This window comes from Acipenser ruthenus, unplaced genomic scaffold (assembly GCF_902713425.1).
Source record: "Acipenser ruthenus unplaced genomic scaffold, fAciRut3.2 maternal haplotype, whole genome shotgun sequence".
NCBI classification, from domain to species: Eukaryota; Metazoa; Chordata; class Actinopteri; order Acipenseriformes; family Acipenseridae; genus Acipenser; species Acipenser ruthenus.
In genome coordinates, this window is record NW_026708562.1 from 22,210 (window position 1) to 46,215 (window position 24,006).

General features: G+C 38.0%; 1 long non-coding RNA gene and 22 other non-coding genes across 23 annotated transcripts; 1 reads left to right on the forward strand and 22 right to left on the reverse strand.

Annotated features, from left to right (window-relative positions):
* Nucleotides 1–673: 673 nt before the first annotated feature.
* trnar-ucg (transfer RNA arginine (anticodon UCG)) lies at nt 674–746 on the reverse strand. The gene has a single exon. It is a non-coding gene; the product is annotated as a tRNA-Arg (tRNA).
* A 709-nt stretch (nt 747–1,455) lies between these two features.
* trnar-ccu (transfer RNA arginine (anticodon CCU)) lies at nt 1,456–1,528 on the reverse strand. Its single transcript has one exon. It is a non-coding gene; the product is annotated as a tRNA-Arg (tRNA).
* A 338-nt stretch (nt 1,529–1,866) lies between these two features.
* trnaq-cug (transfer RNA glutamine (anticodon CUG)) lies at nt 1,867–1,938 on the reverse strand. The gene has a single exon. It is a non-coding gene; the product is annotated as a tRNA-Gln (tRNA).
* A 1,724-nt stretch (nt 1,939–3,662) lies between these two features.
* On the reverse strand, nt 3,663–3,735 carry trnar-ucg (transfer RNA arginine (anticodon UCG)). The gene has a single exon. It is a non-coding gene; the product is annotated as a tRNA-Arg (tRNA).
* A 709-nt stretch (nt 3,736–4,444) lies between these two features.
* Nucleotides 4,445–4,517, reverse strand: trnar-ccu (transfer RNA arginine (anticodon CCU)). The gene has a single exon. It is a non-coding gene; the product is annotated as a tRNA-Arg (tRNA).
* Nucleotides 4,518–4,854: 337 nt separating this feature from the next.
* On the reverse strand, nt 4,855–4,926 carry trnaq-cug (transfer RNA glutamine (anticodon CUG)). The gene has a single exon. It is a non-coding gene; the product is annotated as a tRNA-Gln (tRNA).
* Nucleotides 4,927–6,618: 1,692 nt separating this feature from the next.
* Nucleotides 6,619–6,691, reverse strand: trnar-ucg (transfer RNA arginine (anticodon UCG)). The gene has a single exon. It is a non-coding gene; the product is annotated as a tRNA-Arg (tRNA).
* Nucleotides 6,692–7,401: 710 nt separating this feature from the next.
* trnar-ccu (transfer RNA arginine (anticodon CCU)) lies at nt 7,402–7,474 on the reverse strand. The gene has a single exon. It is a non-coding gene; the product is annotated as a tRNA-Arg (tRNA).
* A 337-nt stretch (nt 7,475–7,811) lies between these two features.
* On the reverse strand, nt 7,812–7,883 carry trnaq-cug (transfer RNA glutamine (anticodon CUG)). Its single transcript has one exon. It is a non-coding gene; the product is annotated as a tRNA-Gln (tRNA).
* A 1,699-nt stretch (nt 7,884–9,582) lies between these two features.
* Nucleotides 9,583–9,655, reverse strand: trnar-ucg (transfer RNA arginine (anticodon UCG)). Its single transcript has one exon. It is a non-coding gene; the product is annotated as a tRNA-Arg (tRNA).
* A 1,106-nt stretch (nt 9,656–10,761) lies between these two features.
* Nucleotides 10,762–10,833, reverse strand: trnaq-cug (transfer RNA glutamine (anticodon CUG)). The gene has a single exon. It is a non-coding gene; the product is annotated as a tRNA-Gln (tRNA).
* A 577-nt stretch (nt 10,834–11,410) lies between these two features.
* LOC131734347 (uncharacterized) lies at nt 11,411–14,481 on the forward strand. The gene is made up of 3 exons (XR_009326904.1): nt 11,411–11,557; nt 14,200–14,259; nt 14,438–14,481. It is a non-coding gene; the product is annotated as an uncharacterized LOC131734347 (long non-coding RNA).
* On the reverse strand, nt 12,550–12,622 carry trnar-ucg (transfer RNA arginine (anticodon UCG)). The gene has a single exon. It is a non-coding gene; the product is annotated as a tRNA-Arg (tRNA).
* On the reverse strand, nt 13,332–13,404 carry trnar-ccu (transfer RNA arginine (anticodon CCU)). Its single transcript has one exon. It is a non-coding gene; the product is annotated as a tRNA-Arg (tRNA).
* trnaq-cug (transfer RNA glutamine (anticodon CUG)) lies at nt 13,744–13,815 on the reverse strand. Its single transcript has one exon. It is a non-coding gene; the product is annotated as a tRNA-Gln (tRNA).
* A 1,030-nt stretch (nt 14,482–15,511) lies between the features above and the next one.
* On the reverse strand, nt 15,512–15,584 carry trnar-ucg (transfer RNA arginine (anticodon UCG)). Its single transcript has one exon. It is a non-coding gene; the product is annotated as a tRNA-Arg (tRNA).
* Nucleotides 15,585–16,294: 710 nt separating this feature from the next.
* On the reverse strand, nt 16,295–16,367 carry trnar-ccu (transfer RNA arginine (anticodon CCU)). The gene has a single exon. It is a non-coding gene; the product is annotated as a tRNA-Arg (tRNA).
* A 338-nt stretch (nt 16,368–16,705) lies between these two features.
* On the reverse strand, nt 16,706–16,777 carry trnaq-cug (transfer RNA glutamine (anticodon CUG)). Its single transcript has one exon. It is a non-coding gene; the product is annotated as a tRNA-Gln (tRNA).
* Nucleotides 16,778–18,482: 1,705 nt separating this feature from the next.
* trnar-ucg (transfer RNA arginine (anticodon UCG)) lies at nt 18,483–18,555 on the reverse strand. The gene has a single exon. It is a non-coding gene; the product is annotated as a tRNA-Arg (tRNA).
* A 710-nt stretch (nt 18,556–19,265) lies between these two features.
* On the reverse strand, nt 19,266–19,338 carry trnar-ccu (transfer RNA arginine (anticodon CCU)). Its single transcript has one exon. It is a non-coding gene; the product is annotated as a tRNA-Arg (tRNA).
* A 336-nt stretch (nt 19,339–19,674) lies between these two features.
* Nucleotides 19,675–19,746, reverse strand: trnaq-cug (transfer RNA glutamine (anticodon CUG)). Its single transcript has one exon. It is a non-coding gene; the product is annotated as a tRNA-Gln (tRNA).
* A 1,713-nt stretch (nt 19,747–21,459) lies between these two features.
* trnar-ucg (transfer RNA arginine (anticodon UCG)) lies at nt 21,460–21,532 on the reverse strand. The gene has a single exon. It is a non-coding gene; the product is annotated as a tRNA-Arg (tRNA).
* A 1,104-nt stretch (nt 21,533–22,636) lies between these two features.
* Nucleotides 22,637–22,708, reverse strand: trnaq-cug (transfer RNA glutamine (anticodon CUG)). Its single transcript has one exon. It is a non-coding gene; the product is annotated as a tRNA-Gln (tRNA).
* Nucleotides 22,709–24,006: the final 1,298 nt, after the last annotated feature.

Below are 24,006 nucleotides of genomic sequence, written 5' to 3' on the forward strand. Positions count from 1 at the left end.
ACACAAGAGCTTTTAAATATTACACCAGAACCAATAATATAAAGACTTGCTTTTGACTGCTGGCAAGTTTAAATGTTACTTTAGAGTACAAAACTTTACCGTCCAGACTTCAGACTCCGACATCATTTCTGGTCAGAGTCGAGGGTCTCAGTGCGACAAATGTTTGAAATTCTCACTTTCGGGTTCCCTGTTGGTTGAGAGGACGGATGTACCAACGATGTCGCTTTTAAAACCTCTTGATAAGAGGTACAAACTCAGCACATTTACTTTAAATGTAAATGTATCCAATTTTGCGAATGCAATCTGTATTTAAAGTGTGAACAACAGCTGTGACCACTTTGCGCAGTCAAAAGTGCTGCGACACGACGCGTCCCGTACAGCAAATAGTGAAGCTGCACAGCTTGTAGTTGATTCACCTGCGATAGAAGGAATCTACGTAAGGAATTCATCATTTGACATATACTGGACTATACATTAGGTACATTTCTAACGAGATCACACTGATGTAGAACATATTTCTATATTTAAGTTAAATTATTTTCCTTACCACACCAAAGGAAAAGAGCCTATATCACTTTTTAAAACGCAGAAACATGTACACTGACTTACATTGTATTATTTGATCTGAAATACAAGTTACACAATTAATAAATAAAATCTAAAATAAAAAAAATGACCACGAAGGGACTCGAACCCTCAATCTTCTGATTCGAAGTCAGACGCCTTATCCATTAGGCCACGCGGTCTTTCACCGAAAGTGAGCGTTTACGTAAATACTTTCATCTATAATTAGCGTAGTTTGTACTACAGTATCAACGAAATATGTTTTCATAACAAAGCAAACAAGTACAGAACTACCACAGTCCCAAAGAGGTACGGTATTAAAAAAGCAGCCAGTAGCCCCGCCCATACCCTAAAGCTATGTGCTTACCCAATTGGCGCTGCCTCTTGTCTGTTATTTTCCTATTGCTGAGTGATGCCCCGCCCCTCGTACTCAGGGCACAAATGGAATTGACTGACGCTTCTGTGAAGTAATGGTTTTATAAACAATACATACCGGTATGTGATTGTTAATATGAAATATATATTAAAGCGGCTGAAATACAAACTGACAAAAAAAATCTAGCAGAGGATGGTTTCGATCCATCGACCTCTGGGTTATGGGCCCAGCACGCTTCCGCTGCGCCACTCTGCTTTTGCTCAGTTGTCAAATGTTTAATAAGATACTGTTAAATTAATTAATATAATGGACTACTATTTAATCATTAGCGGTTAACGTTACTTTAGGGTGGTAAGGTTAAATTGCCTTTACCAGACACCGTGTTTAAATGGTTACTGACGCTAACCATGTTGAAATATATGTTTATTTATTTTGATGAATAATAGCTGAAGAGAGGGGAAACGTCTGGAAAGTTTATTATAAAACAGTCGTGTGAAAAAAAAACATACACGTTACACCCCAGATGGGACTCGAACCCACAATCCCTGGCTTAGGAGGCCAGTGCCTTATCCATTAGGCCACTGGGGCTCCTAAAGAAAATGCCGTTCTTGCTCATATTTGTGTGCCAGACTATCGCTAAATACAGAATGGAAGGTAACCCAAAAAAAAAAATTATTAACGCTTTACCTTTTTACCTGTACTGTACTCTGCAAGCTTTTTATGGTCACCTCGGATTTTTCAGTAGAGGTTGCAAAAGCAGACAAAAGCAAATAAAAGTATTTCTGAGGGTTTTATACTTTAGATTTTATGGCTAAAAGGTGCCATCCCACAACTTTGCAGTGAATTTCTCAGCATTTATTATGATAGAAACGTCAGTTCGACGAAACACTTTTTAATAACTTAAGAATAATAATGCACTGAAACGAAGGTCCCACCGAGATTTGAACTCGGATCGCTGGATTCAGAGTCCAGAGTGCTAACCATTACACCATGGAACCCACATTTACGCCTTGGCCACGTAACTGTAATAAATACATCTTTTTTTTTTTTTTTTTTTTTTTTTTTTTTTTTTTTTTTTTTTTTTTGTAAGCGTTTCTACTGCGATTGTTTTAATTAGCACTAATCTTGGACTACCTTACCCAGGGTAACATTACGCAGTCCAAGATTGGTTTTAATCGGGCTGTGAAAGCAGCCGAATATGTTTACAATGACTTGGATCCGGGAATCCAGAGCTTTAAAAACTGTAATAAGTCCAGACTAGTTTGGAAAAGCTTGTCTTCGTTCAGACTGTATCACAATCCCCCATCCTTCACTGCTATGACATAATAGTGTTGCATTGAATTACTACTTTTTATAAAGCATGTTATTGTGAAGCATGTTTACTGACGTGCACCTTTTGTTTTTGTGTAGATCTCCTCACCATTACCTACTGTCGAAGCAGTGGCCCTGGAGGCCAGAATGTTAATAAAGGTATGGAAATGGAAGTCTTTGTTAAAATATTCACAAGCATGTTTAATGTACAGGGTGATCAGGAGCACTGTTGTGGGGAAGCATTCTCCACAGAGTTAACTAGACAGGCAACAACATCACAGGTTACAGAGAGTCAGCTACTGTTGTGTTATAGTACATTTTTCGCATTTTGTTCTAGTAAACACACAAGCTGAAGTCCGGTTCCACATACAAACAGCTGATTGGATTCCTGAAGATGCGCGACAAAAGATTATTTCTCAGGTAACATCAATACTAAGATTACATATTCACTGGAGCTGACTGCTAATAACATTGAAGAAATGTGAAAGTTAACTAACAGCTGGTGTGTAAAGGGTAAATATTTTAACTTCTAACTGAAATGAAAGCTTAACAAAAAACACCTCTATGAATCTGTGCTATACGATGAAAACATGAATAAAATCAGACATTGGTCTAATTAGTTTGTTATAAGGCTATGATTTTGATGCAGTACTTTTTAGTTCGTTTTACTGGCAAGGTGCGGCAAAAAAACAAGAATTCACGGAAAGTTGTCCAAATGTAGGTTTAGCTACATCAACATACACAAGAGCTTTTAAATAGTACACCAGAACCAATAATATAAAGACTTGCTTTTGACTGCTGGCAAGTTTAAATGTTACTTTAGAGTACAAAACTTTACCGTCCAGACTTCAGACTCCGACATCATTTCTGGTCAGAGTCGAGGGTCTCAGTGCGACAAATGTTTGAAATTCTCCCTTTCGGGTTCCCTGTTGGTTGAGAGGACGGATGTACCAACGATGTCGCTTTTAAAAACTCTTGATAAGAGGTACAAACTCAGCACATTTACTTTAAATGTAAATGTATCCAATTTTGCGAATGCAATCTGTATTTAAAGTGTGAACAACAGCTGTGACCACTTTGCGCAGTCAAAAGTGCTGCGACACGACGCGTCCCGTACAGCAAATAGTGAAGCTGCACAGCTTGTAGTTGATTCACCTGCGATAGAAGGAATCTACGTAAGGAATTGATCATTTGACATATACTGGACTATACATTAGGTACATTTCTAACGAGATCACACTGATGTAGAACATATTTCTATATTTAAGCTAAATTATTTTCCTTACCACACCAAAGGAAAAGAGCCTATATCACTTTTTAAAACGCAGAAACATGTACACTGACTTACATTGTATTATTTGATCTGAAATACAAGTTACACAATTAATAAATAAAATCTAAAATAAAAAAACGACCACGAAGGGATTCGAACCCTCAATCTTCTGATTCGAAGTCAGACGCCTTATCCATTAGGCCACGCGGTCTTTCACTGAAAGAGAGCGTTTACGTAAATACTTTCATCTATAATTAGCGTAGTTTGTACTACAGTATCAACGAAATATGTTTTCATAACAAAGCAAACAAGTACAGAACTACCACAGTCCCAAAGAGGTACGGTATTAAAAAAGCAGCCAGTAGCCCCGCCCATACCCTAAAGCTATGTGCTTACCCAATTGGCGCTGCCTCTTGTCTGTTATTTTCCTATTGCTGAGTGATGCCCCGCCCCTCGTACTCAGGGCACAAATGGAATTGACTGACGCTTCTGTGAAGTAATGGTTTTATAAACAATACATACCGGTATGTGATTGTTAATATGAAATATATATTAAAGCGGCTGAAATACAAACTGACAAAAAAAATCTAGCAGAGGATGGTTTCGATCCATCGACCTCTGGGTTATGGGCCCAGCACGCTTCCGCTGCGCCACTCTGCTGTTGATCAGTTGTCAAATGTTTAATAAGATACTGTTAAATTAATTAATATAATGGACTACTATTTAATCATTAGCGGTTAACGTTACTTTAGGGTGGTAAGGTTAAATTGCCTTTACCAGACACCGTGTTTAAATGGTTACTGACGCTAACCATGTTGAAATATATGTTTATTTATTTTGATGAATAATAGCCGAAGAGAGGGGAAACGTCTGGAAAGTTTATTATAAAACAGTCGTGTGAAAAAAAAACATACACGTTACACCCCAGATGGGACTCGAACCCACAATCCCTGGCTTAGGGGGCCAGTGCCTTATCCATTAGGCCACTGGGGCTCCTAAAGAAAATGCCGTTCTTGCTCATATTTGTGTGCCATACTATCGCTAAATACAGAATGGAAGGTAACCCAAAAAAAAAATTATTAACGCTTTACCTTTTTACCTGTACTGTACTCTGCAAGCTTTTTATGGTCACCTCGGATTTTTCAGTAGAGGTTGCAAAAGCAGACAAAAGCAAATAAAAGTATTTCTGAGGGTTTTATACTTTAGATTTTATGGCTAAAAGGTGCCATCCCACAACTTTGCAGTGAATTTCTCAGCATTTATTATGATAGAAACGTCAGTTCGACGAAACACTTTTTAATAACTTAAGAATAATAATGCACTGAAACGAAGGTCCCACCGAGATTTGAACTCGGATCGCTGGATTCAGAGTCCAGAGTGCTAACCATTACACCATGGAACCCACATTTACGCCTTGGCCACGTAACTGTAATAAATACATCATTTTTTTTTTTTTTTTTTGTAAGCGTTTCTACTGCGATTGTTTTAATTAGCACTAATCTTGGACTACCTTACCCAGGGTAACATTACGCAGTCCAAGATTGGTTTTAATCGGGCTGTGAAAGCAGCCGAATATGTTTACAATGACTTGGATCCGGGAATCCAGAGCTTTAAAAACTGTAATAAGTCCAGACTAGTTTGGAAAAGCTTGTCTTCGTTCAGACTGTATCACAATCCCCCATCCTTCACTGCTATGACATAATAGTGTTGCATTGAATTACTACTTTTTATAAAGCATGTTATTGTGAAGCATGTTTACTGACGTGCACCTTTTGTTTTTGTGTAGATCTCCTCACCATTACCTACTGTCGAAGCAGTGGCCCTGGAGCCAGAATGTTAATAAAGGTATGGAAATGGAAGTCTTTGTTAAAATATTCACAAGCATGTTTAATGTACAGGGTGATCAGGAGCACTGTTGTGGGGAAGCATTCTCCACAGAGTTAACTAGACAGGCAACAACATCACAGGTTACAGAGAGTCAGCTACTGTTGTGTTATAGTACATTTTTCGCATTTTGTTCTAGTAAACACACAAGCTGAAGTCCGGTTTCACATACAAACAGCTGATTGGATTCCTGAAGATGCGCGACAAAAGATTATTTCTCAGGTAACATCAATACTAAGATTACATATTCACTGGAGCTGACTGCTAATAACATTGAAGAAATGTGAAAGTTAACTAACAAGTGTGTAAAGGGTAAATATTTTAACTTCTAACTGAAATGAAAGCTTAACAAAAAACACCTCTATGAATCTGTGCTATACGATGAAAACATGAATAAAATCAGACATTGGTCTAATTAGTTTGTTATAAGGCTATGATTTTGATGCAGTACTTTTTAGTTCGTTTTACTGGCAAGGTGCGGCAAAAAAACAAGAATTCACGGAAAGTTGTCCAAATGTAGGTTTAGCTACATCAACATACACAAGAGCTTTTAAATAGTACACCAGAACCAATAATATAAAGACTTGCTTTTGACTGCTGGCAAGTTTAAATGTTACTTTAGAGTACAAAACTTTACCGTCCAGACTTCAGACTCCGACATCATTTCTGGTCAGAGTCGAGGGTCTCAGTGCGACAAATGTTTGAAATTCTCCCTTTCGGGTTCCCTGTTGGTTGAGAGGACGGATGTACCAACGATGTCGCTTTTAAAACCTCTTGATAAGAGGTACAAACTCAGCACATTTACTTTAAATGTAAATGTATCCAATTTTGCGAATGCAATCTGTATTTAAAGTGTGAACAACAGCTGTGACCACTTTGCGCAGTCAAAAGTGCTGCGACACGACGCGTCCCGTACAGCAAATAGTGAAGCTGCACAGCTTGTAGTTGATTCACCTGCGATAGAAGGAATCTACGTAAGGAATTGATCATTTGACATATACTGGACTATACATTAGGTACATTTCTAACGAGATCACACTGATGTAGAACATATTTCTATATTTAAGTTAAATTATTTTCCTTACCACACCAAAGGAAAAGAGCCTATATCACTTTTTAAAACGCAGAAACATGTACACTGACTTACATTGTATTATTTGATCTGAAATACAAGTTACACAATTAATAAATAAAATCTAAAATAAACAAACGACCACGAAGGGACTCGAACCCTCAATCTTCTGATTCGAAGTCAGACGCCTTATCCATTAGGCCACGCGGTCTTTCACCGAAAGAGATCGTTTACGTAAATACTTTCATCTATAATTAGCGTAGTTTGTACTACAGTATCAACGAAATATTTTTTCATAACAAAGCAAACAAGTACAGAACTACCACAGTCCCAAAGAGGTACGGTATTAAAAAAGCAGCCAGTAGCCCCGCCCATACCCTAAAGCTATGTGCTTACCCAATTGGCGCTGCCTCTTGTCTGTTATTTTCCTATTGGGGAGTGATGCCCCGCCCCTCGTACTCAGGGCACAAAAGGAATTGACTGACGCTTCTGTGAAGTAATGGTTTTATAAACAATACATACCGGTATGTGATTGTTAATATAAAATATATATAAAAGCGGCTGAAATACAAACTGACAAAAAAAATCTAGCAGAGGATGGTTTCGATCCATCGACCTCTGGGTTATGGGCCCAGCACGCTTCCGCTGCGCCACTCTGCTTTTGCTCAGTTGTCAAATGTTTAATAAGATACTGTTAAATTAATTAATATAATGGACTACTATTTAATCATAGCGGTTAACGTTACTCTAGGGTGGTAAGGTTAAATTGCCTTTACCAGACACCGTGTTTAAATGGTTACTGACGCTAACCATGTTGAAATATATGTTTATTTATTTTGATGAATAATAGCTGAAAAGAGGGGAAACGTCTGGAAAGTTTATTATAAAACAGTCGTGAGAAAAAAAAAAACATACACGTTACACCCCAGATGGGACTCGAACCCACAATCCCTGGCTTAGGAGGCCAGTGCCTTATCCATTAGGCCACTGGGGCTCCTAAAGAAAATGCCGTTCTTGCTCATATTTGTGTGCCAGACTATCGCTAAATACAGAATGGAAGGGAACCCAAAAAAAAAAATATTAACGCTTTACCTTTTTACCTGTACTGTACTCTGCAAGCTTTTTATGGTCACCTCGGATTTTTCAGTACAGGTTGCAAAAGCAGACAAAAGCAAATAAAAGTATTTCTGAGGGTTTTATACTTTAGATTTTATGGCTAAAAGGTGCCATCCCACAACTTTGCAGTGAATTTCTCAGCATTTATTATGATAGAAACGTCAGTTCGACTAAACACTTTTTAATAACTTAAGAATAATAATGCACTGAAACGAAGGTCCCACCGAGATTTGAACTCGGATCGCTGGATTCAGAGTCCAGAGTGCTAACCATTACACCATGGAACCCACATTTACGCCTTGGCCACGTAACTGTAATAAATACATCTTTTTTTTTTTTTTTTTTTGTAAGCGTTTCTACTGCGATTGTTTTAATTAGCACTAATCTTGGACTACCTTACCCAGGGTAACATTACGCAGTCCAAGATTGGTTTTAATCGGGCTGTGAAAGCAGCCGAATATGTTTACAATGACTTGGATCCGGGAATCCAGAGCTTTAAAAACTGTAATAAGTCCAGACTAGTTTGGAAAAGCTTGTCTTCGTTCAGACTGTATCACAATCCCCCATCCTTCACTGCTATGACATAATAGTGTTGCATTGAATTACTACTTTTTATAAAGCATGTTATTGTGAAGCATGTTTACTGACGTGCACCTTTTGTTTTTGTGTAGATCTCCTCACCATTACCTACTGTCGAAGCAGTGGCCCTGGAGCCAGAATGTTAATAAAGGTATGGAAATGGAAGTCTTTGTTAAAATATTCACAAGCATGTTTAATGTACAGGGTGATCAGGAGCACTGTTGTGGGGAAGCATTCTCCACAGAGTTAACTAGACAGGCAACAACATCACAGGTTACAGAGAGTCAGCTACTGTTGTGTTATAGTACATTTTTCGCATTTTGTTCTAGTAAACACACAAGCTGAAGTCCGGTTCCACATACAAACAGCTGATTGGATTCCTGAAGATGTGCGACAAAAGATTATTTCTCAGGTAACATCAATACTAAGATTACATATTCACTGGAGCTGACTGCTAATAACATTGAAGAAATGTGAAAGTTAACTAACAGCTGGTGTGTAAAGGGTAAATATTTTAACTTCTAACTGAAATGAAAGCTTAACAAAAAACACCTCTATGAATCTGTGCTATACGATGAAAACATGAATAAAATCAGACATTGGTCTAATTAGTTTGTTATAAGGCTATGATTTTGATGCAGTACTTTTTAGTTCGTTTTACTGGCAAGGTGCGGCAAAAAAACAAGAATTCACGGAAAGTTGTCCAAATGTAGGTTTAGCTACATCAACATACACAAGAGCTTTTAAATAGTACACCAGAACCAATAATATAAAGACTTGCTTTTGACTGCTGGCAAGTTTAAATGTTACTTTAGAGTACAAAACTTTACCGTCCAGACTTCAGACTCCGACATCATTTCTGGTCAGAGTCGAGGGTCTCAGTGCGACAAATGTTTGAAATTCTCCCTTTCGGGTTCCCTGTTGGTTGAGAGGACGGATGTACCAACGATGTCGCTTTTAAAACCTCTTGATAAGAGGTACAAACTCAGCACATTTACTTTAAATGTAAATGTATCCAATTTTGCGAATGCAATCTGTATTTAAAGTGTGAACAACAGCTGTGACCACTTTGCGCAGTCAAAAGTGCTGCGACACGACGCGTCCCGTACAGCAAATAGTGAAGCTGCACAGCTTGTAGTTGATTCATCTGCGATAGAAGGAATCTACGTAAGGAATTGATCATTTGACATATACTGGACTATACATTAGGTACATTTCTAACGAGATCACACTGATGTAGAACATATTTCTATATTTAAGTTAAATTATTTTCCTTACCACACCAAAGGAAAAGAGCCTATATCACTTTTTAAAACGCAGAAACATGTACACTGACTTACATTGTATTATTTGATCTGAAATACAAGTTACACAATTAATAAATAAAATCTAAAATAAAAAAAAAAACGACCACGAAGGGACTCGAACCCTCAATCTTCTGATTCGAAGTCAGACGCCTTATCCATTAGGCCACGCGGTCTTTCACCGAAAGAGATCGTTTACGTAAATACTTTCATCTATAATTAGCGTAGTTTGTACTACAGTATCAACGAAATATTTTTTCATAACAAAGCAAACAAGTACAGAACTACCACAGTCCCAAAGAGGTACGGTATTAAAAAAGCAGCCAGTAGCCCCGCCCATACCCTAAAGCTATGTGCTTACCCAATTGGCGCTGCCTCTTGTCTGTTATTTTCCTATTGCTGAGTGATGCCCCGCCCCTCGTACTCAGGGCACAAAAGGAATTGACTGACGCTTCTGTGAAGTAATGGTTTTATAAACAATACATACCGGTATGTGATTGTTAATATGAAATATATATAAAAGCGGCTGAAATACAAACTGACAAAAAAAAAATCTAGCAGAGGATGGTTTCGATCCATCGACCTCTGGGTTATGGGCCCAGCACGCTTCCGCTGCGCCACTCGGCTTTTGATCAGTTGTCAAATGTTTAATAAGATACTGTTAAATTAATTAATATAATGGACTACTATTTAATCATAGCGGTTAACGTTACTCTAGGGTGGTAAGGTTAAATTGCCTTTACCAGACACCGTGTTTAAATGGTTACTGACGCTAACCATGTTGAAATATATGTTTATTTATTTTGATGAATAATAGCTGAAGAGAGGGGAAACGTCTGGAAAGTTTATTATAAAACAGTCGTGAGAAAAAAAAAACATACACGTTACACCCCAGATGGGACTCGAACCCACAATCCCTGGCTTAGGAGGCCAGGCCACTGGGGCTCCTAAAGAAAATGCCGTTCTTGCTCATATTTGTGTGCCAGACTATCGCTAAATACAGAAAGGAAGGTAACCCCCAAAAAAAATTATTAACGCTTTACCTTTTTACCTGTACTGTACTCTGCAAGCTTTTTATGGTCACCTCGGATTTTTCAGTACAGGTTGCAAAAGCAGACAAAAGCAAATAAAAGTATTTCTGAGGGTTTTATACTTTAGATTTTATGGCTAAAAGGTGCCATCCCACAACTTTGCAGTGAATTTCTCAGCATTTATTATGATAGAAACGTCAGTTCGACGAAACACGTTTTAATAACTTAAGAATAATAATGCACTGAAACGACGGTCCCACCGAGATTTGAAATCGGATTGCTGGATTCAGAGTCCAGAGTGCTAACCATTACACCATGGAACCCATATTTACGCCTTGGCCACGTAACTGTAATAAATACATCATTTTATTATTCGCTTTTTTTTTTTTTTTTTTTTTTTGTGTAAGCGTTTCTACTGCGATTGTTTTAATTAGCACTAATCTTGGACTACCTTACCCAGGGTAACATTACGCAGTCCAAGATTGGTTTTAATCGGGCTGTGAAAGCAGCCGAATATGTTTACAATGACTTGGATCCGGGAATCCAGAGCTTTAAAAACTGTAATAAGTCCAGACTAGTTTGGAAAAGCTTGTCTTCGTTCAGACTGTATCACAATCCCCCATCCTTCACTGCTATGACATAATAGTGTTGCATTGAATTACTACTTTTTATAAAGCATGTTATTGTGAAGCATGTTTACTGACGTGCACCTTTTGTTTTTGTGTAGATCTCCTCACCATTACCTACTGTCGAAGCAGTGGCCCTGGAGCCAGAATGTTAATAAAGGTATGGAAATGGAAGTCTTTGTTAAAATATTCACAAGCATGTTTAATGTACAGGGTGATCAGGAGCACTGTTGTGGGGAAGCATTCTCCACAGAGTTAACTAGACAGGCAACAACATCACAGGTTACAGAGAGTCAGCTACTGTTGTGTTATAGTACATTTTTCGCATTTTGTTCTAGTAAACACACAAGCTGAAGTCCGGTTCCACATACAAACAGCTGATTGGATTCCTGAAGATGCGCGACAAAAGATTATTTCTCAGGTAACATCAATACTAAGATTACATATTCACTGGAGCTGACTGCTAATAACATTGAAGAAATGTGAAAGTTAACTAACAGCTGGTGTGTAAAGGGTAAATATTTTAACTTCTAACTGAAATGAAAGCTTAACAAAAAACACCTCTATGAATCTGTGCTATACGATGAAAACATGAATAAAATCAGACATTGGTCTAATTAGTTTGTTATAAGGCTATGATTTTGATGCAGTACTTTTTAGTTCGTTTTACTGGCAAGGTGCGGCAAAAAAACAAGAATTCACGGAAAGTTGTCCAAATGTAGGTTTAGCTACATCAACATACACAATAGCTTTTAAATAGTACACCAGAACCAATAATATAAAGACTTGCTTTTGACTGCTGGCAAGTTTAAATGTTACTTTAGAGTACAAAACTTTACCGTCCAGACTTCAGACTCCGACATCATTTCTGGTCAGAGTCGAGGGTCTCAGTGCGACAAATGTTTGAAATTCTCCCTTTCGGGTTCCCTGTTGGTTGAGAGGACGGATGTACCAACGATGTCGCTTTTAAAACCTCTTGATAAGAGGTACAAACTCAGCACATTTACTTTAAATGTAAATGTATCCAATTTTGCGAATGCAATCTGTATTTAAAGTGTGAACAACAGCTGTGACCACTTTGCGCAGTCAAAAGTGCTGCGACACGACGCGTCCCGTACAGCAAATAGTGAAGCTGCACAGCTTGTAGTTGATTCACCTGCGATAGAAGGAATCTACGTAAGGAATTGATCATTTGACATATACTGGACTATACATTAGGTACATTTCTAACGAGATCACACTGATGTAGAACATATTTCTATATTTAAGCTAAATTATTTTCCTTACCACACCAAAGGAAAAGAGCCTATATCACTTTTTAAAACGCAGAAACATGTACACTGACTTACATTGTATTATTTGATCTGAAATACAAGTTACACAATTAATAAATAAAATCTAAAATAAAAAAAACGACCACGAAGGGACTCGAACCCTCAATCTTCTGATTCGAAGTCAGACGCCTTATCCATTAGGCCACGCGGTCTTTCACCGAAAGAGAGCGTTTACGTAAATACTTTCATCTATAATTAGCGTAGTTTGTACTACAGTATCAACGAAATATGTTTTCATAACAAAGCAAACAAGTACAGAACTACCACAGTCCCAAAGAGGTACGGTATTAAAAAAGCAGCCAGTAGCCCCGCCCATACCCTAAAGCTATGTGCTTACCCAATTGGCGCTGCCTCTTGTCTGTTATTTTCCTATTGCTGAGTGATGCCCCGCCCCTCGTACTCAGGGCACAAATGGAATTGACTGACGCTTCTGTGAAGTAATGGTTTTATAAACAATACATACCGGTATGTGATTGTTAATATGAAATATATATTAAAGCGGCTGAAATACAAACTGACAAAAAAAATCTAGCAGAGGATGGTTTCGATCCATCGACCTCTGGGTTATGGGCCCAGCACGCTTCCGCTGCGCCACTCTGCTTTTGCTCAGTTGTCAAATGTTTAATAAGATACTGTTAAATTAATTAATATAATGGACTACTATTTAATCATTAGCGGTTAACGTTACTTTAGGGTGGTAAGGTTAAATTGCCTTTACCAGACACCGTGTTTAAATGGTTACTGACGCTAACCATGTTGAAATATATGTTTATTTATTTTGATGAATAATAGCTGAAGAGAGGGGAAACGTCTGGAAAGTTTATTATAAAACAGTCGTGTGAAAAAAAAACATACACGTTACACCCCAGATGGGACTCGAACCCACAATCCCTGGCTTAGGAGGCCAGTGCCTTATCCATTAGGCCACTGGGGCTCCTAAAGAAAATGCCGTTCTTGCTCATATTTGTGTGCCAGACTATCGCTAAATACAGAATGGAAGGTAACCCAAAAAAAAAAAATTATTAACGCTTTACCTTTTTACCTGTACTGTACTCTGCAAGCTTTTTATGGTCACCTCGGATTTTTCAGTACAGGTTGCAAAAGCAGACAAAAGCAAATAAAAGTATTTCTGAGGGTTTTATACTTTAGATTTTATGGCTAAAAGGTGCCATCCCACAACTTTGCAGTGAATTTCTCAGCATTTATTATGATAGAAACGTCAGTTCGACGAAACACTTTTTAATAACTTAAGAATAATAATGCACTGAAACGAAGGTCCCACCGAGATTTGAACTCGGATCGCTGGATTCAGAGTCCAGAGTGCTAACCATTACACCATGGAACCCACATTTACGCCTTGGCCACGTAACTGTAATAAATACATCTTTTTTTTTTTTTTTTTTTGTAAGCGTTTCTACTGCGATTGTTTTAATTAGCACTAATCTTGGACTACCTTACCCAGGGCAACATTACGCAGTCCAAGATTGGTTTTAATCGGGCTGTGAAAGCAGCCGAATATGTTTACAATGACTTGGATCCGGGAATCCAGAGCTTTAAAAACTGTAATAAGTCCAGACTAGTTTGGAAAAGCTTGTCTTCGTTCAGACTGTATCACAATCCCCCATCCTTCACTGCTATGACATAATAGTGTTGCATTGAATTACTACTTTTTATAAAGCATGTTATTGTGAAGCATGTTTACTGACGTGCACCTTTTGTTTTTGTGTAGATCGCCTCACCATTACCTACTGTCGAAGCAGTGGCCCTGGAGGCCAGAATGTTAATAAAGGTATGGAAATGGAAGTCTTTGTTAAAATATTCACAAGCATGTTTAATGTACAGGGTGATCAGGAGCACTGTTGTGGGGAAGCATTCTCCACAGAGTTAACTAGACAGGCAACAACATCACAGGTTACAGAGAGTCAGCTACTGTTGTGTTATAGTACATTTTTCGCATTTTGTTCTAGTAAACACACAAGCTGAAGTCCGGTTTCACATACAAACAGCTGATTGGATTCCTGAAGATGCGCGACAAAAGATTATTTCTCAGGTAACATCAATACTAAGATTACATATTCACTGGAGCTGACTGCTAATAACATTGAAGAAATGTGAAAGTTAACTAACAGCTGGTGTGTAAAGGGTAAATATTTTAACTTCTAACTGAAATGAAAGCTTAACAAAAAACACCTCTATGAATCTGTGCTATACGATGAAAACATGAATAAAATCAGACATTGGTCTAATTAGTTTGTTATAAGGCTATGATTTTGATGCAGTACTTTTTAGTTCGTTTTACTGGCAAGGTGCGGCAAAAAAACAAGAATTCACGGAAAATTGTCCAAATGTAGGTTTAGCTACATCAACATACACAAGAGCTTTTAAATAGTACACCAGAACCAATAATATAAAGACTTGCTTTTGACTGCTGGCAAGTTTAAATGTTACTTTAGAGTACAAAACTTTACCGTCCAGACTTCAGACTCCGACATCATTTCTGGTCAGAGTCGAGGGTCTCAGTGCGACAAATGTTTGAAATTCTCCCTTTCGGGTTCCCTGTTGGTTGAGAGGACGGATGTACCAACGATGTCGCTTTTAAAACCTCTTGATAAGAGGTACAAACTCAGCACATTTACTTTAAATGTAAATGTATCCAATTTTGCGAATGCAATCTGTATTTAAAGTGTGAACAACAGCTGTGACCACTTTGCGCAGTCAAAAGTGCTGCGACACGACGCGTCCCGTACAGCAAATAGTGAAGCTGCACAGCTTGTAGTTGATTCACCTGCGATAGAAGGAATCTACGTAAGGAATTGATCATTTGACATATACTGGACTATACATTAGGTACATTTCTAACGAGATCACACTGATGTAGAACATATTTCTATATTTAAGTTAAATTATTTTCCTTACCACACCAAAGGAAAAGAGCCTATATCACTTTTTAAAACGCAGAAACATGTACACTGACTTACATTGTATTATTTGATCTGAAATACAAGTTACACAATTAATAAATAAAATCTAAAATAAACAAACGACCACGAAGGGACTCGAACCCTCAATCTTCTGATCCGAAGTCAGACGCCTTATCCATTAGGCCACGCGGTCTTTCACCGAAAGAGAGCGTTTACGTAAATACTTTCATCTATAATTAGCGTAGTTTGTACTACAGTATCAACGAAATATGTTTTCATAACAAAGCAAACAAGTACAGAACTACCACAGTCCCAAAGAGGTACGGTATTAAAAAAGCAGCCAGTAGCCCCGCCCATACCCTAAAGCTATGTGCTTACCCAATTGGCGCTGCCTCTTGTCTGTTATTTTCCTATTGGGGAGTGATGCCCCGCCCCTCGTACTCAGGGCACAAAAGGAATTGACTGACGCTTCTGTGAAGTAATGGTTTTATAAACAATACATACCGGTATGTGATTGTTAATATAAAATATATATAAAAGCGGCTGAAATACAAACTGACAAAAAAAATCTAGCAGAGGATGGTTTCGATCCATCGACCTCTGGGTTATGGGCCCAGCACGCTTCCGCTGCGCCACTCTGCTTTTGCTCAGTTGTCAAATGTTTAATAAGATACTGTTAAATTAATTAATATAATGGACTACTATTTAATCATAGCGGTTAACGTTACTCTAGGGTGGTAAGGTTAAATTGCCTTTACCAGACACCGTGTTTAAATGGTTACTGACGCTAACCATGTTGAAATATATGTTTATTTATTTTGATGAATAATAGCTGAAAAGAGGGGAAACGTCTGGAAAGTTTATTATAAAACAGTCGTGAGAAAAAAAAAAACATACACGTTACACCCCAGATGGGACTCGAACCCACAATCCCTGGCTTAGGAGGCCAGTGCCTTATCCATTAGGCCACTGGGGCTCCTAAAGAAAATGCCGTTCTTGCTCATATTTGTGTGCCAGACTATCGCTAAATACAGAATGGAAGGGAACCCAAAAAAAAAAAATATTAACGCTTTACCTTTTTACCTGTACTGTACTCTGCAAGCTTTTTATGGTCACCTCGGATTTTTCAGTACAGGTTGCAAAAGCAGACAAAAGCAAATAAAAGTATTTCTGAGGGTTTTATACTTTAGATTTTATGGCTAAAAGGTGCCATCCCACAACTTTGCAGTGAATTTCTCAGCATTTATTATGATAGAAACGTCAGTTCGACTAAACACTTTTTAATAACTTAAGAATAATAATGCACTGAAACGAAGGTCCCACCGAGATTTGAACTCGGATCGCTGGATTCAGAGTCCAGAGTGCTAACCATTACACCATGGAACCCACATTTACGCCTTGGCCACGTAACTGTAATAAATACATCATTTTTTTTTTTTTTTTTTTTTTTTTTTGTAAGCGTTTCTACTGCGATTGTTTTAATTAGCACTAATCTTGGACTACCTTACCCAGGGTAACATTACGCAGTCCAAGATTGGTTTTAATCGGGCTGTGAAAGCAGCCGAATATGTTTACAATGACTTGGATCCGGGAATCCAGAGCTTTAAAAACTGTAATAAGTCCAGACTAGTTTGGAAAAGCTTGTCTTCGTTCAGACTGTATCACAATCCCCCATCCTTCACTGCTATGACATAATAGTGTTGCATTGAATTACTACTTTTTATAAAGCATGTTATTGTGAAGCATGTTTACTGACGTGCACCTTTTGTTTTTGTGTAGATCTCCTCACCATTACCTACTGTCGAAGCAGTGGCCCTGGAGCCAGAATGTTAATAAAGGTATGGAAATGGAAGTCTTTGTTAAAATATTCACAAGCATGTTTAATGTACAGGGTGATCAGGAGCACTGTTGTGGGGAAGCATTCTCCACAGAGTTAACTAGACAGGCAACAACATCACAGGTTACAGAGAGTCAGCTACTGTTGTGTTATAGTACATTTTTCGCATTTTGTTCTAGTAAACACACAAGCTGAAGTCCGGTTCCACATACAAACAGCTGATTGGATTCCTGAAGATGTGCGACAAAAGATTATTTCTCAGGTAACATCAATACTAAGATTACATATTCACTGGAGCTGACTGCTAATAACATTGAAGAAATGTGAAAGTTATCTAACAGCTGGTGTGTAAAGGGTAAATATTTTAACTTCTAACTGAAATGAAAGCTTAACAAAAAACACCTCTATGAATCTGTGCTATACGATGAAAACATGAATAAAATCAGACATTGGTCTAATTAGTTTGTTATAAGGCTATGATTTTGATGCAGTACTTTTTAGTTCGTTTTACTGGCAAGGTGCGGCAAAAAAACAAGAATTCACGGAAAGTTGTCCAAATGTAGGTTTAGCTACATCAACATACACAAGAGCTTTTAAATAGTACACCAGAACCAATAATATAAAGACTTGCTTTTGACTGCTGGCAAGTTTAAATGTTACTTTAGAGTACAAAACTTTACCGTCCAGACTTCAGACTCCGACATCATTTCTGGTCAGAGTCGAGGGTCTCAGTGCGACAAATGTTTGAAATTCTCCCTTTCGGGTTCCCTGTTGGTTGAGAGGACGGATGTACCAACGATGTCGCTTTTAAAACCTCTTGATAAGAGGTACAAACTCAGCACATTTACTTTAAATGTAAATGTATCCAATTTTGCGAATGCAATCTGTATTTAAAGTGTGAACAACAGCTGTGACCACTTTGCGCAGTCAAAAGTGCTGCGACACGACGCGTCCCGTACAGCAAATAGTGAAGCTGCACAGCTTGTAGTTGATTCATCTGCGATAGAAGGAATCTACGTAAGGAATTGATCATTTGACATATACTGGACTATACATTAGGTACATTTCTAACGAGATCACACTGATGTAGAACATATTTCTATATTTAAGTTAAATTATTTTCCTTACCACACCAAAGGAAAAGAGCCTATATCACTTTTTAAAACGCAGAAACATGTACACTGACTTACATTGTATTATTTGATCTGAAATACAAGTTACACAATTAATAAATAAAATCTAAAATAAAAAAAACGACCACGAAGGGACTCGAACCCTCAATCTTCTGATTCGAAGTCAGACGCCTTATCCATTAGGCCACGCGGTCTTTCACCGAAAGAGATCGTTTACGTAAATACTTTCATCTATAATTAGCGTAGTTTGTACTACAGTATCAACGAAATATTTTTTCATAACAAAGCAAACAAGTACAGAACTACCACAGTCCCAAAGAGGTACGGTATTAAAAAAGCAGCCAGTAGCCCCGCCCATACCCTAAAGCTATGTGCTTACCCAATTGGCGCTGCCTCTTGTCTGTTATTTTCCTATTGCTGAGTGATGCCCCGCCCCTCGTACTCAGGGCACAAATGGAATTGACTGACGCTTCTGTGAAGTAATGGTTTTATAAACAATACATACCGGTATGTGATTGTTAATATGAAATATATATAAAAGCGGCTGAAATACATACTGACAAAAAAAATCTAGCAGAGGATGGTTTCGATCCATCGACCTCTGGGTTATGGGCCCAGCACGCTTCCGCTGCGCCACTCTGCTTTTGCTCAGTTGTCAAATGTTTAATAAGATACTGTTAAATTAATTAATATAATGGACTACTATTTAATCATAGCGGTTAACGTTACTCTAGGGTGGTAAGGTTAAATTGCCTTTACCAGACACCGTGTTTAAATGGTTACTGACGCTAACCATGTTGAAATATATGTTTATTTATTTTGATGAATAATAGCTGAAGAGAGGGGAAACGTCTGGAAAGTTTATTATAAAACAGTCGTGAGAAAAAAAAAAACGTACACGTTACACCCCAGATGGGACTCGAACCCACAATCCCTGGCTTAGGAGGCCAGTGCCTTATCCATTAGGCCACTGGGGCTCCTAAAGAAAATGTCGTTCCTGCTCATATTTGTGTGCCTGACTATCGCTAAATACAGAATGGAAGGTAACCCAAAAAAAAATTATTAACGCTTTACCTTTTTACCTGTACTGTACTCTGCAAGCTTTTTACGGTCACCTCGGATTTTTCAGTACAGGTTGCAAAAGCAGACAAAAGCAAATAAAAGTATTTCTGAGGGTTTTATACTTTAGATTTTATGGCTAAAAGGTGCCATCCCACAACTTTGCAGTGAATTTCTAAGCATTTATTATGATAGAAACGTCAGTTCGACGAAACACTTTTTAATAACTTAAGAATAATAATGCACTAAAACGAAGGTCCCACCGAGATTTGAACTCGGCTCGCTGGATTCAGAGTCCAGAGTGCTAACCATTACACCATGGAACCCATATTTACGTTTTGGCCACGTAACTGTAATAAATACATCATTTTATTATTCGCCTTTTTTTTTCTTTTTTTTTGTGTGTGTGTGTAAGCGTTTCTACTGCGATTGTTTTAATTAGCACTAATCTTGGACTACCTTTCACAGGGTAACATTACACAGTCCAAGATTGGTTTTAATCGGGCTGTGAAAGCAGCCGAATATGTTTACAATGACTTGGATCCGGGAATCCAGAGCTTTAAAAACTGTAATAAGTCCAGACTAGTTTGGAAAAGCTTGTCTTCTTTCAGACTGTATCACAATCCCCCATCCTTCACTGCTATGACATAATAGTGTTGCATTGAATTACTACTTTTTATAAAGCATGTTATTGTGAAGCATGTTTACTGACGTGCACCTTTTGTTTTTGTGTAGATCGCCTCACCATTACCTACTGTCGAAGCAGTGGCCCTGTGGGCCAGAATGTTAATAAAGGTATGGAAATGGAAGTCTTTGTTAAAATATTCACAAGCATGTTTAATGTACAGGGTGATCAGGAGCACTGTTGTGGGGAAGCATTCTCCACAGAGTTAACTAGACAGGCACAGGTTATAGAGAGTCAGCTACTGTTGTGTTATAGTACATTTTTCACATTTTGTTCTAGTAAACACACAAGCTGAAGTCCGGTTCCACATACAAACAGCTGATTGGATTCCTGAAGATGTGCGACAAAAGATTATTTCTCAGGTAACATCAATACTAAGATTACATATTCACTGGAGCTGACTGCTAATAACATTGAAGAAATGTGAAAGTTAACTAACAGCTGGTGTGTAAAGGGTAAATATTTTAACTTCTAACTGAAATGAAAGCTTAACAAAAAACACCTCTATGAATCTGTGCTATACGATGAAAACATGAATAAAATCAGACATTGGTCTAATTAGTTTGTTATAAGGCTATGATTTTGATGCAGTACTTTTTAGTTCGTTTTACTGGCAAGGTGCGGCAAAAAAACAAGAATTCACGGAAAGTTGTCCAAATGTAGGTTTAGCTACATCAACATACACAAGAGCTTTTAAATAGTACACCAGAACCAATAATATAAAGACTTGCTTTTGACTGCTGGCAAGTTTAAATGTTACTTTAGAGTACAAAACTTTACCGTCCAGACTTCAGACTCCGACATCATTTCTGGTCAGAGTCGAGGGTCTCAGTGCGACAAATGTTTGAAATTCTCCCTTTCGGGTTCCCTGTTGGTTGAGAGGACGGATGTACCAACGATGTCGCTTTTAAAACCTCTTGATAAGAGGTACAAACTCAGCACATTTACTTTAAATGTAAATGTATCCAATTTTGCGAATGCAATCTGTATTTAAAGTGTGAACAACAGCTGTGACCACTTTGCGCAGTCAAAAGTGCTGCGACACGACGCGTCCCGTACAGCAAATAGTGAAGCTGCACAGCTTGTAGTTGATTCACCTGCGATAGAAGGAATCTACGTAAGGAATTGATCATTTGACATATACTGGACTATACATTAGGTACATTTCTAACGAGATCACACTGATGTAGAACATATTTCTATATTTAAGCTAAATTATTTTCCTTACCACACCAAAGGAAAAGAGCCTATATCACTTTTTAAAACGCAGAAACATGTACACTGACTTACATTGTATTATTTGATCTGAAATACAAGTTACACAATTAATAAATAAAATCTAAAATAAAAAAAACGACCACGAAGGGACTCGAACCCTCAATCTTCTGATTCGAAGTCAGACGCCTTATCCATTAGGCCACGCGGTCTTTCACCGAAAAAGAGCGTTTACGTAAATACTTTCATCTATAATTAGCGTAGTTTGTACTACAGTATCAACGAAATATTTTTTCATAACAAAGCAAACAAGTACAGAACTACCACAGTCCCAAAGAGGTACGGTATTAAAAAAGCAGCCAGTAGCCCCGCCCATACCCTAAAGCTATGTGCTTACCCAATTGGCGCTGCCTCTTGTCTGTTATTTTCCTATTGCTGAGTGATGCCCCGCCCCTCGTACTCAGGGCACAAATGGAATTGACTGACGCTTCTGTGAAGTAATGGTTTTATAAACAATACATACCGGTATGTGATTGTTAATATGAAATATATATTAAAGCGGCTGAAATACAAACTGACAAAAAAAATCTAGCAGAGGATGGTTTTGATCCATCGACCTCTGGGTTATGGGCCCAGCACGCTTCCGCTGCGCCACTCTGCTTTTGCTCAGTTGTCAAATGTTTAATAAGATACTGTTAAATTAATTAATATAATGGACTACTATTTAATCATTAGCGGTTAACGTTACTTTAGGGTGGTAAGGTTAAATTGCCTTTACCAGACACCGTGTTTAAATGGTTACTGACGCTAACCATGTTGAAATATATGTTTATTTATTTTGATGAATAATAGCTGAAGAGAGGGGAAACGTCTGGAAAGTTTATTATAAAACAGTCGTGTGAAAAAAAAACATACACGTTACACCCCAGATGGGACTCGAACCCACAATCCCTGGCTTAGGAGGCCAGGCCACTGGGGCTCCTAAAGAAAATGCCGTTCTTGCTCATATTTGTGTGCCAGACTATCGCTAAATACAGAATGGAAGGTAACCCCAAAAAAAAATTATTAACGCTTTACCTTTTTACCTGTACTGTACTCTGCAAGCTTTTTATGGTCACCTCGGATTTTTCAGTACAGGTTGCAAAAGCAGACAAAAGCAAATAAAAGTATTTCTGAGGGTTTTATACTTTAGATTTTATGGCTAAAAGGTGCCATCCCACAACTTTACAGTGAATTTCTCAGCATTTATTATGATAGAAACGTCAGTTCGACGAAACACGTTTTAATAACTTAAGAATAATAATGCACTGAAACGAAGGTCCCACCGAGATTTGAACTCGGATCGCTGGATTCAGAGTCCAGAGTGCTAACCATTACACCATGGAACCCATATTTACGCCTTGGCCACGTAACTGTAATAAATACATCATTTTTTTTTTTTTTTTTTTTTTTTTTGTAAGCGTTTCTACTGCGATTGTTTTAATTAGCACTAATCTTGGACTACCTTACCCAGGGTAACATTACACAGTCCAAGATTGGTTTTAATCGGGCTGTGAAAGCAGCCGAATATGTTTACAATGACTTGGATCCGGGAATCCAGAGCTTTAAAAACTGTAATAAGTCCAGACTAGTTTGGAAAAGCTTGTCTTCGTTCAGACTGTATCACAATCCCCCATCCTTCACTGCTATGACATAATAGTGTTGCATTGAATTACTACTTTTTATAAAGCATGTTATTGTGAAGCATGTTTACTGACGTGCACCTTTTGTTTTTGTGTAGATCTCCTCACCATTACCTACTGTCGAAGCAGTGGCCCTGGAGGCCAGAATGTTAATAAAGGTATGGAAATGGAAGTCTTTGTTAAAATATTCACAAGCATGTTTAATGTACAGGGTGATCAGGAGCACTGTTGTGGGGTAGCATTCTCCACAGAGTTAACTAGACAGGCAACAACATCACAGGTTACAGAGAGTCAGCTACTGTTGTGTTATAGTACATTTTTCGCATTTTGTTCTAGTAAACACACAAGCTGAAGTCCGGTTCCACATACAAACAGCTGATTGGATTCCTGAAGATGTGCGACAAAAGATTATTTCTCAGGTAACATCAATACTAAGATTACATATTCACTGGAGCTGACTGCTAATAACATTGAAGAAATGTGAAAGTTAACTAACAGCTGGTGTGTAAAGGGTAAATATTTTAACTTCTAACTGAAATGAAAGCTTAACAAAAAACACCTCTATGAATCTGTGCTATACGATGAAAACATGAATAAAATCAGACATTGGTCTAATTAGTTTGTTATAAGGCTATGATTTTGATGCAGTACTTTTTAGTTCGTTTTACTGGCAAGGTGCGGCAAAAAAACAAGAATTCACGGAAAGTTGTCCAAATGTAGGTTTAGCTACATCAACATACACAAGAGCTTTTAAATAGTACACCAGAACCAATAATATAAAGACTTGCTTTTGACTGCTGGCAAGTTTAAATGTTACTTTAGAGTACAAAACTTTACCGTCCAGACTTCAGACTCCGACATCATTTCTGGTCAGAGTCGAGGGTCTCAGTGCGACAAATGTTTGAAATTCTCCCTTTCGGGTTCCCTGTTGGTTGAGAGGACGGATGTACCAACGATGTCGCTTTTAAAACCTCTTGATAAGAGGTACAAACTCAGCACATTTA